We start from the raw sequence: 10,538 nt of genomic DNA on the forward strand, positions 1-10,538 counted from the left end.
TCCTTTTGCCAACTGGAAAACCACATACTGTTTAGGACACACATAGATCTTAAATATACACTCATTTAAGAGAGAAAATTTTCTGTAAAAGATGAAAAGAGTTGAAAAGATATCCTCCCTGATATTTGTTTTCTGTTGGAGATGTTGCTGAACAGGCTTTGTGAAATTAGGAAATCTTATGTCACATGTTATGCCACAGCTATATAAACCAACCATAAATCAGTCAATCTCACCTCAGGTATTTGGAAGCAATATAAGATAGTTTATAATTCAATTAGAGAGAAACATATACAGGAACCAATGAGAAAATAACAGAAAGCAGAATTTAACAAAGGGCTTAATTGTGTAGTGCTGTTGGTGACAGGAATTCAGAGACAAGCAGGTGTGGTGTTGACAGGTTCTCAGGGAAACTGGGGACATACACCAGCTGGGCCTGGATGGCAGGAGAGTGCAGGAGAGAGAATACACTGTGTGAGGAGTGGGGGTAGCAAGACCATGGTGCAGAGGAAGGAGTGTGAAACAAGTGGCCTGAGGGCACAGGCCTGGCTGAGGGTCCTGAGTGAGGTGGTGGTGGGGCCAGGCAAGTAGGATCTGAAAACATAATTAAACCACTGGGAAGAATTCACACTAATTCCTGCCACTAGCTTCTAGTACTGGGCCAAATGAGAAAGAAACTCTTTGTGAATTCAGCCCCACAAGGTACCACTAGAGTCTAACTGATGGTCCAGCTTTATTCTTCCTGAGGACAATTGTGACACTATCTATTGCTGCTGAGGATGTTAATGCTAACGATAGCAACTTCAATGATAAGCTGTTGACATTTCCTGGGCTTTCAAAAAAAATCACAACCAAGGAATCACAAAAGAGCCCCAGATGGCTTCACTGGTAAATTCAATCAAATATTTATGGAATAAATAACCCACAAAGTCTTCTAGAAAACTGAAGAGAAGGAAATAATTCCAAATCCAGTCTATGAGGCACCACTACCCTAACACCAAATCCAAAGACATAAGAATAGAAACTACAGACTAATATCCCTCATGAGCGCTGCTGTAAAAACTTTTAACAAAATTTAGCAAATCGAATCCAAGAATATATTAAAAGGATATTACATCTTAACCATGGGGGATTTAACTCAGAAATTCAGGCTGGGCTTAACATTCAAAGTCACTTGATCTAATATTTGCCATTATAACAGGGTTAAATGAAAAACTATTTGATGAACGTGCAGAACAAGCATTTGTCACAATCCTACCTCCATTCTTTTTTTTTTTTAAGATTTATTTTTATTTATTTATACAAGCACTGGGTACAGTCAGAAGCGCGGGAGGGTGAGAGAATTCACCAGAGCCAGAGCGGGGAGCAGAGCAGGCAGAAGGACCCAAGTACACTGCTGAGGGGAGCAGCAGGCGGCAGGAGAGGTCTGCGCGCCATGTGGGACCCTCCTCTGGTGGTCAGGGAGCAGCTGGGGATTGAACTGGCGCTGCAGAGGCTGTGGGCAGCTTCGCAACCCAGCGCTCAACCACTGCACCACCGGGGAGGCCCCCTACCTCCATTCTTGATTAAAAATTCACAGTAGGGGGCCTCCCTGGTGGCCTAGGATTTAAGTCTCAGCACTATTACCTCTATGACCTAATTTCCATCCCCAATGAGGGAGCTAACCCACACAGCACAGCATATTTCTCCTGTCTCACCCGCTGCTAACCTCAGAAGTGTATTTCAGTAGATCCACCTATTCTGCTCCCCACTCTGTCTCTGGTGAATCCTCTCACCCTTCCTTCCCCAAAGCTCTGGCCTACACCCCAGTTCTTGTATGCATAAATAAATAAAAATAAATCTTTAAAAAAAATTCACAGTAAACTAGGAATAGAAGGGAACTTTCTAACTTGATAAATGGCATCTACAAAAAGTCCACAACTAACACCTGGGCAGAGATGAATGTTTTCCCTTATGCATTTCTTACTCAGTATTATACTGGAGATTCTGGCCAGTGCAATAAGCAAAAAAGAAGGACCAAAGCTTTGAGAAGCTCAGACCTGACCTGAGAAGAAGGGTTGGACCCTCCAGGGTAGACTCTGATGTGCAGCTACCAAACCAACATCAGGCAAGTTGCTGACAAAATCAGCACAGCCACTGTGTGGCTGTGTGGACTTAAGGCATCCTTTTTTTTTTTTTTTTTTTTTTTTGTTGGAGGGAAACATTATTTCATTTCCTTCCATTTCATAGAACTTCAGTTTCCTAGGTGATAGGATGAAAGTCACCCATTGGTAGTTTTGTTGAGAAGATTGACTGGAATCAGTATCTGTGTGAAAGTGCTTGGAAATGGCAAAAGGTCCTTCCAGTATCTGTTTTTGCTATTTTCATGTTGAATGCTGAGGGGACCAATGTGATCTGCTGAGTCAGTGGGCAGGTAGGCTGAAGACTTGGCGTTTGAAGAGGAAGAGGTACACTGGGAAGGACTTGGGATAGAGCTTGAGATGTAGACCAGAACCTGCTAAGTTGTAGTGGGACCAAGTCCAGACCAGACACACTGGCTAAGTGGTGCCTCTCCTCCTGCAGGGGCAAGGTGGGGCACATCAGCTGGTGGGAGGAATGGACTGGAACTCAGGAGCCCTGGATCAGATCTGTTAGCAGGTCTGCTCCATTGCTGACCTTTAGAAGCTCTCCCAATTCCTGAAGACTCTTAGTTTGGAGAAAAGTGATCTGAGAGAAGTTACCAGGGGTTGATGACTCAATACTTGACCTCTTCTGAGAGTATATGCCTTCTATTTATTTAATACTCTTTTTTAATTATTTTTTTCCCTTTGCAGTTCTATTTGTGTGTTCTCTGCCACTGTGCATTCAAACTCACTGATTCCTTTCTTGCATTTGGCCTTGATTATAATTTTTAATTCAGTTATAGTATTTTTTAGATCCATTAGTTCCACGAGTAGCAGCCTCATATTTTCTTGATCTTTATTGTGCTCCTGTTTTTGATGATCTATTGTTTTTCTTAATTTGGCCAAGCATGGTTATAACTGTTACCTTAAACTCCTCATCAGTCATATACTACAAATATACTGGATTGAAACTTCTCTATAGGTTACTTTGTTCCAGTATTGGTGGTATGTTCTTGTGTTTCATCATTTTTACTTTCTCATGGGTTGTAATAGGAACTTCTTTTTCTTGTCTTAATAAATTGACCTTTCTCAGCCACTTCAGATTCCAACTGGTCTAGTTTGGGAGCCCCAGGCTCAAGCTGGTAATAACCATTTGCACCCTTACTCCTATAGTTCTCCACTGGTACACCCTCTATCCTGCACACAGACTCTGTGCACCCCCTTCTCCAGTGTAGTCCTCAGTGTTTGCAATCCTTGATGGGGGCATATGTCCTTGAGTCAACAACAGTGCCCATTCTCTCATATCTTCCTGGGTAACCTCCTGAATACAGTTAAACTCACATTTTATACCCATTTCTGCTGTATCGTTGCTCTTAAATTATGTAATAGTCATCTCTTTATCTTTCAGAGGTTGTCTTAAAGCAATTTGACTATGAATATGTAGAGTAGGTGAATCTAGTGTCTTCACTCTGTTGTTATCTTGCCAGACTTTTTAAATATTTTTTATTGAGGTAATATTGTATTAAGTTTATGCCTTTTAAGAGTCACAGGGCAAAGGAAGTGTTCACAGTGTCTCACCAGGAATTTGGTAGGCACAGGGGTTTCTACCCATGAGATATTTTAGCTCATATTCATATGCATCGAGTCCCTCCTCTCACCGAGAGGACTGATTGCTTGCTCTGTAGCAGGGATTGGGGAAAGAAACCTCCTGAAGGAATCAGGTGACTTTTCTGGGGAAAACACCACAAGGGGAAAAGATGAGGATGGGGAGAAAAAAGGCAGGTATAGCTGATTCACCATTGGCCCAGAACTGGCCCAGCAAAGAGGACTCAGTGATACAGATGCCAACTGGTATGGACAGTCACTGGGGAGGCCAGGAGGTCTGGGGGCTACAGAAGATGACAACAGGAGTGTTTGTGCCATATGTGCACTTGTTAGTGTGCAACTGTGCATCTGAGCAGGTGGGAGGAAGCAAATTTCCATTGCTTTCAAAATGAATTCCTGCTAGATCTTTGAAGGAGAGAATGAACTCATTCACATCTTCAATGGAGGAATCATGGACCATTATGTTCCAGGTCTGGAACATGTGACAGCTGTGATAAGGAATAAAAGCATTTTGATGCTCTGCAGTTATTTTTTAAAAATCCAGGGAAAATGAACAACTGGTAATTGCCTTCACTTTGTTAATATCAGTCACCATACTTCAGTGGTCCTATAACTGATCTCCTGGGTTTGGGGCTCTCTTACCTCTACAGAAGTTAAAAATGCCAGATCTGCATTCTCCAAGGTCTTCTTGTTAGGGCCAGAGCACAAGACACAGGCTCCTCCACCCCATGACCCCACCTAGACTTTGATAAAAAAGAGTATTGTTGGCAGGAGGTAGGCAGAAGTAGTGGTTGCCACCTGCCTTGCCCACATGGAGGAAGTAGGTGTGTATTGCTGACCAGAGATATGACTCACCTTCAGTGGTCCAAGCACTGCCTGGCCCTTGGCTTCTTCTGAGTTCCTACAGCTTTGCCAGCTCAGACTTGTTGCTTGGAACATAATAACACCATTCTCCAGCCAAGAACTCTTCTTGCAGATTGCTCTTGCTCATTCCTCCTGCCCTTCCTTATGTCCTCCAGCTGATCAGTGTCCTTGCTCCAATTCAATCTCTACACTTGAAGCAGCGCCTGTGTGGCATGCTTGGATACATCTGTTGATGAGCGTCCATTCAAGCTGCACCTGGTACAGAAAGACACGTGATGAAAAAAGCACTTCTCATGAAAAACACAAAATGAGTCAAGACTTTTATATATGTATATGATCTTAGAGATCAGCACTGCTTTAGAAATGAGGGCTTCATGGTGCAGAACGTGCATGCTTTACTTTAGTGTGATTTTCTACCATATCCCACTGCCTCTTACCTTGCTTAAGGTATTTATTTCCAAACATGGTTATTCATTACAAAGTTCAGTGAAAAATTCCTTGGTCATTTGTAATAACTGGAATTCTCATTTGCTGTTGGTGGAGAAGTATATTGGTATAATCACTTATCAAACTGTTAGGCAATATATGCTAAGTTATAGCCTATGACCCAGCAATTCCATTCTTAGTACAACCCAGCAGAATTGTGTACATATGTGCACCAAGAGATAGGTACAATATTCATAGCAGCTTAATTCCACAAAGACTTTGGAAACAAACTATCCAGCAGAAGAATAGATACATGGTGGTGTTTTCTCATGGGAAAACTATACAGCAATGACAATGAAGCCCTGCAGCCTGAACCAAAGATGAATTTCACTAACAAAGGGATATACAAAAGAAAAAACAGGGCCTCCCCTGGTGGTGCAGCTGTTGACTGCTGGGCTGCGGGGCTGCCCGCAGCCTCTGCAGCACTGGTTCATTCCCAGGCCCGCCAACGAGGGTCCCACCAAAAACAAACAAACAAACAAACAAACAAACAAACAAAAAACAGCGTGTATAATTGCATTTTTAAAAACTTCAGGAAAAATATCTCTGGCATTGGAAACTACAACAGTGGTAAACTCTGGGGAGAAAAGGGAATTAACAATGGGCTTTTCAGGTCCTGATAATGTGCTATTTTCTGACCTGGATTATCAAGTGTGTTCACTTTGTGAAAATTCATCTGATTATACACTATGAATTGTGGACTTTTTGTATGTGACTTATATTTTAATAAAAATGTTTAAACAAGGTAGACAAGATTGGTAAACAAAATTGGTCAACTCATTTTAGAGAGAGGGAAATTGAGGCCAAAAATAATTACATGACTTTCCAAAAAAAAGTTTTTGATCAGCCATATTAAACCTCCCCAAGTCCATGTACTGAAGCACATGGAAATACATGGAAACTGGATGCTACGTGTCTATCAGGGTCTCATTCAGGGGCATCTGTGATAATATTAGATATGTTTCTAATATCTTTGGGGATCTGTCACTTTAGTTCACATCATATTAAAAAGAGAATCTGCTCAGTATATGGATATGCTGGGAGAGGTGTCTACAGTCAACCCTTTAATGGAAGAGACAAAAATCAAAGGCAAGAACTCAAAAGTGCAGGGCCATTTAGTATAGGGACAAATACCTTAAACATCAGCTTTGACTCACTAGAACTTTCTTGAATGAGAGCAGAGTACAAATGCTCATTCAATTCACACTGATAATTCCCCTACCCTTACAAAAAGTTCATATCCTTAGCACGAGTTGGTAGGAGCCAAACAGAACATTTCAGAAAGATCTCTGCAAAAGAAAGGGTCAGAGTTGTTAAAATTCAGCTACTCTGCAAACAGGTCTGGGGATTGAGCTGATGGAGTCTCAGCAGGAGCGAAGTCAGGCTGGGTTGGGTTGTGGCCTTTGGAGAGCCCTGAAAGAAGTGAGGTGGAGGGCAGGGCATTTGGACCTTGTCGGAGGGTATCATAAGTAGTTTAAGATTTTATAGAATGAGGGGTATTTTGGAAAAATGGGGAGTACAAGGGGCCTTTCGATGTCTTCCTCTTCCAAACAATGGCAAGCAGAAGCCTCCTTAGAAAGCCAGATTTCCTTGGACAAGCGTGTGTGTTTATGGGTTGGGGCGTGGGGGGCTTCTGTGTCCCAGGTGCTGCTAGTCCTCTCTGGTGTCCTATTGGAGAAGAAGGTGGCTGACACTGTCCCTTGCTCTGAATGAGTCTCCTGCCTCTCTGGCCGTGCTTCCTGGCCCCAGGCTGGGCCCAGCTATGGGAACTGGACTGGTTGGTTCACCTGCATGGCCTTAGGGCTGCCACATCCTAGGAGACATGCAGCAAAGGGCACTGTGGAGGATGCCTCAACTTCTCAGTCTTTGAGGGTTTCTTTGTGAGCTTAGAAAATGATTATTTCTCAGTCTCCATGTCATGTTTTATCCTATAACCAACTGTCCCCAACACTTTTAGATGAATTTTTTTCAAGAACTATTTCAAAGCAGAAGTATTGCTGATGGAAACCAAGTTACATGAGAATAAAAACAAAACACAGCAACATAGCAGCAGGGTTAGGAAGAGTGATATGGGGGAAAATTGAAGCAGGCTGATGATTTAAGAAGGCAGGTGTTGTCACAGCTTGGGGATTAGCAAATTGAGGTTTGGGAAGAGCAAAATAGAGAAGGAATCTCAGAGACAGGAGAATTATAGTAATTACAATTGTTTTCTTGCTCTATGCTATGCACAAAGAATAAGTGTTAAAATAATAATTCATGTTAAGTATTGGGTGGGGCCTCTGGTAAGACAGGAGGGAAGGGCCAGTGTTCAGAGGGAGGGTCATCAGTGTGGGTAACAAGGATGAGGAAAATACCACCCTGGGAGGATGATCTTGGCTCTCAGAATTAAAGGTATGTAACCCACCATTTGGGGAGAGCTTCATCAGCCTTTTTGAGTCACATTTGTAATGTAAAATTACTGTTTATATAACAGGTGTGGATTTAAGAAGTAATTCTAGTAAGCAAATGGGCCCTTAAAACTATTTTCTCTCATTCAGAATTTGCAAAGCATTATTTACCACTGAGACCAGAATTCAGAGAGGAGATTTGAGCCTGGGTTACCCAAAGGTGCAATGCCCCACTCAAGGGGTTGGCATTCAGTGAAGTCAGTGTAAGAGGTGCATGCTGGAGGGGTTGTCCCCAACCCATGCCACTGTCCATGGGCAGCCCTGCCTGGCTTTTGGCACTTCCAGTGAGTTTCTTGTACTTTCTTCCTTAGCCCTCTCATGATACTGTTAAAGGCTGACTTTTTCAAACTTTCCTATTGACTGTTCTCAATCCTCTTCCCTCCACCTAGCAGGTGAAGATATCACCTTCGCTGGAAAAACCTGGATTAAGATGTGGAAGTCACATGAATTTCCAGTTACCTCAGCCCCAGATGGGTCTCCAATTGGACCTGCCTTTATCTGGCCCACTGCCCAAGGGCAGCAGTACTTCAAGTGAAGCTCCAGTGTCCTGTTCTTCATTCACACTCCTCATCTGATGCCTTCTTAGAACTCAGAACCCAGTAACCTGTGAATCCTGGCATGCACAAGAGGGTCCTCTTCTGGTCATTCTTTCTGCACCGAGCAAGGAGTGTGTAGACAGGAATGTGTATCCATCTGGATCCACACCTCCTTGCTTCTATAACATGCTCTGTATATTGGGGACCCCAGAATCTCCTGCCCAAACGCTTTTGTGTGGGCTTTCAGGACCTCCACAGGCTGTGCCTGCGGGTTTGATGCATAACCCCCCAGGCCTTGGGTGAAAAGAGTATGCTACTTAGGAGAGAGGGGAAAAGGTGGACAAGTTAGATGTTTGGGTTGGGTTTCCATACATGTACATATGTCACCTCATGAGACCAAGTGGAGTAAGAGGTGAAAGGAAAGGCTTAGGGGCTGGAACAATGCTCCCTATGCTACCTCATCTAGAGCAAACATCCAGGGCCTCCCTGATGGCTCAGAGGGCAAAGACAGCACTATCAAGCTATTGCCAGCCACTGCAACACGAGTTTGATCTCTGCCAGCCAGGAAGCAACCCACATAGCATAGCAGACCTCCCTTGACTTGCCAGCTGCTCCCCTCAGCAGTGTATTTCAGTAGATCCACCTGTCCTGCTCCCCACTCTCTCTGGTGAATCTACTCACCCCACCACCTCTGGTCTACACCCCAGTTCTTGTATGCACAAATAAATAAATCTTTTAAAGAATAAATAAAAATAAATAAAACTCCAAGAAATTGGAATATTCTAACTCTAATTCTGGTATTCTGAATTATGAAGCTATGTTTACCAAGATAGAAAGGCAGAACATATTTTATTGTATAACTTACTGACCTGATTAGTGCATTTGGAGATCAAGACATATGGTAATGTAGACCTCCATAGGTATTCTTGTCCTGGACCCTGAAAATATCTGGGTTAGGCCTATTTTCAATCATTCTCTCCTTCCTGTCTTTCATTATTTCCATGCATCTGTCTGATGAAAAATAAGTAAAAAATATGCAAACAATCCCCCCGCAGCACACACACACAAACCCCACCCTGCCGGCTGCAGCGCTCTCCTTCTAGACAATGGTGGTTTAAATCATGAGACACTCAGCAGAACATCACTGAGGGCCAGCATGCCTGGAGAATGATGACGCAGAAGAAACTGTCTCAGCTCAGATGTGCCCACAACCCACAGTATTTACCACCACATGAGGTGTGATCTGTAGTGGAGGAAACAGCCTGCTGAGAGCACATCTGTGAGGCATGGCCATCTTACAGGGCAGGATCAGGGATCAGAGAAGGTGCCTGAGAGATGGTATCCAAAGAGGGAGAAGAAGTTAGTCCCACATACAAGTGCTGCTCTCACATACCACAGAGTACTCGCCAATTGCTAGGAGCCCCGCCCGCTTCTCCCAGCAGTGTGTTGGTCAAGGGTTGCATATTTCCCTTGGTTCAGAATCCTGGCAGCACACTCTGCTGCCTTCTGTGGTGGCTGTAAGTTGGGCACTTGAGAGTCTTAACTGATGCTTTAAGGTTTCTTCACAGCAAGGAGTCCCATATCAACTGCAGCAGCCATTGCTGATACAGGGAGCAGTGACTGCCAAGCTCACAGTGATGAAGAGAGGATGGTTACATGACTTCCACCCAGTAGAGCCTGACCCCAGAGAGTCACCATGTTTCCTGAGATTTCTGATAGACAGTCAAGCAGATTTTGCAAGTCTCCTTTGACAGGAGACAGCCTTACCAGCACATTATTCATTCTTACTGGAAATGAATCACTATTCATGAAACATAATTAAGTCTTAAGTAGGACCAAACCTCTTCCTGAGGCTGCTTGACTGGTAGATACCAGGGAGGACAGCAACACACCAGTGGCAGGAGGGGCAGCAGCTTTTATCAAAGGACACGTGGCATCGGTGAGGGACAGCAAGTATCACTAAGAAGACTGTAGGGGCAGGAAAGGCACAGAGCAGGTTTTCTATGATTCAAGCAGACCCAACGGGGTAAAGGAGAGTCCCAGAGCCCTCGGTGATTTTCTCAGGCTTTTATTTCACTTTTACATGTAGTGCAACAACCAGGCACACGGCAGACAGGGGTGCCAGGGGGCCAGGAGGCCTGCAGGACTCCAAGCCCCCCTGCAAGTCTTCACTCTGGCCTTCTCTGCCATTTTCTCCCCTTCTCTCTCTCTCTCTTCCATGACTCTTTCCTGCCTCTGCTCCTCTTGGTGATATATCTCAATACTGAGCCATGGCCCATAGAAGTAAACAACACAACTTATAACAAGGTAACAAATGCAGGTGCCCACCTTCAGGCATGCAATCCTAATGGTGGGAGGGCAGAAAAGCCTGAAAACCATTTATCCTACAGATGGATGAAAGCTTTTCGATGGAAACAGTATCTGAACTCAGGCAAAGGAAAGCTTTTCTAGGAGAGAATATAATGGCTGATGAATTATGAGAAAATGCAATCTAGAAAATA

Source organism: Talpa occidentalis, unplaced genomic scaffold, assembly GCF_014898055.3.
Source record: "Talpa occidentalis isolate TD23 unplaced genomic scaffold, MPIMG_talOcc4v2.1 talOcc4.13, whole genome shotgun sequence".
In the NCBI taxonomy this organism is placed as follows: domain Eukaryota; kingdom Metazoa; phylum Chordata; class Mammalia; order Eulipotyphla; family Talpidae; genus Talpa; species Talpa occidentalis.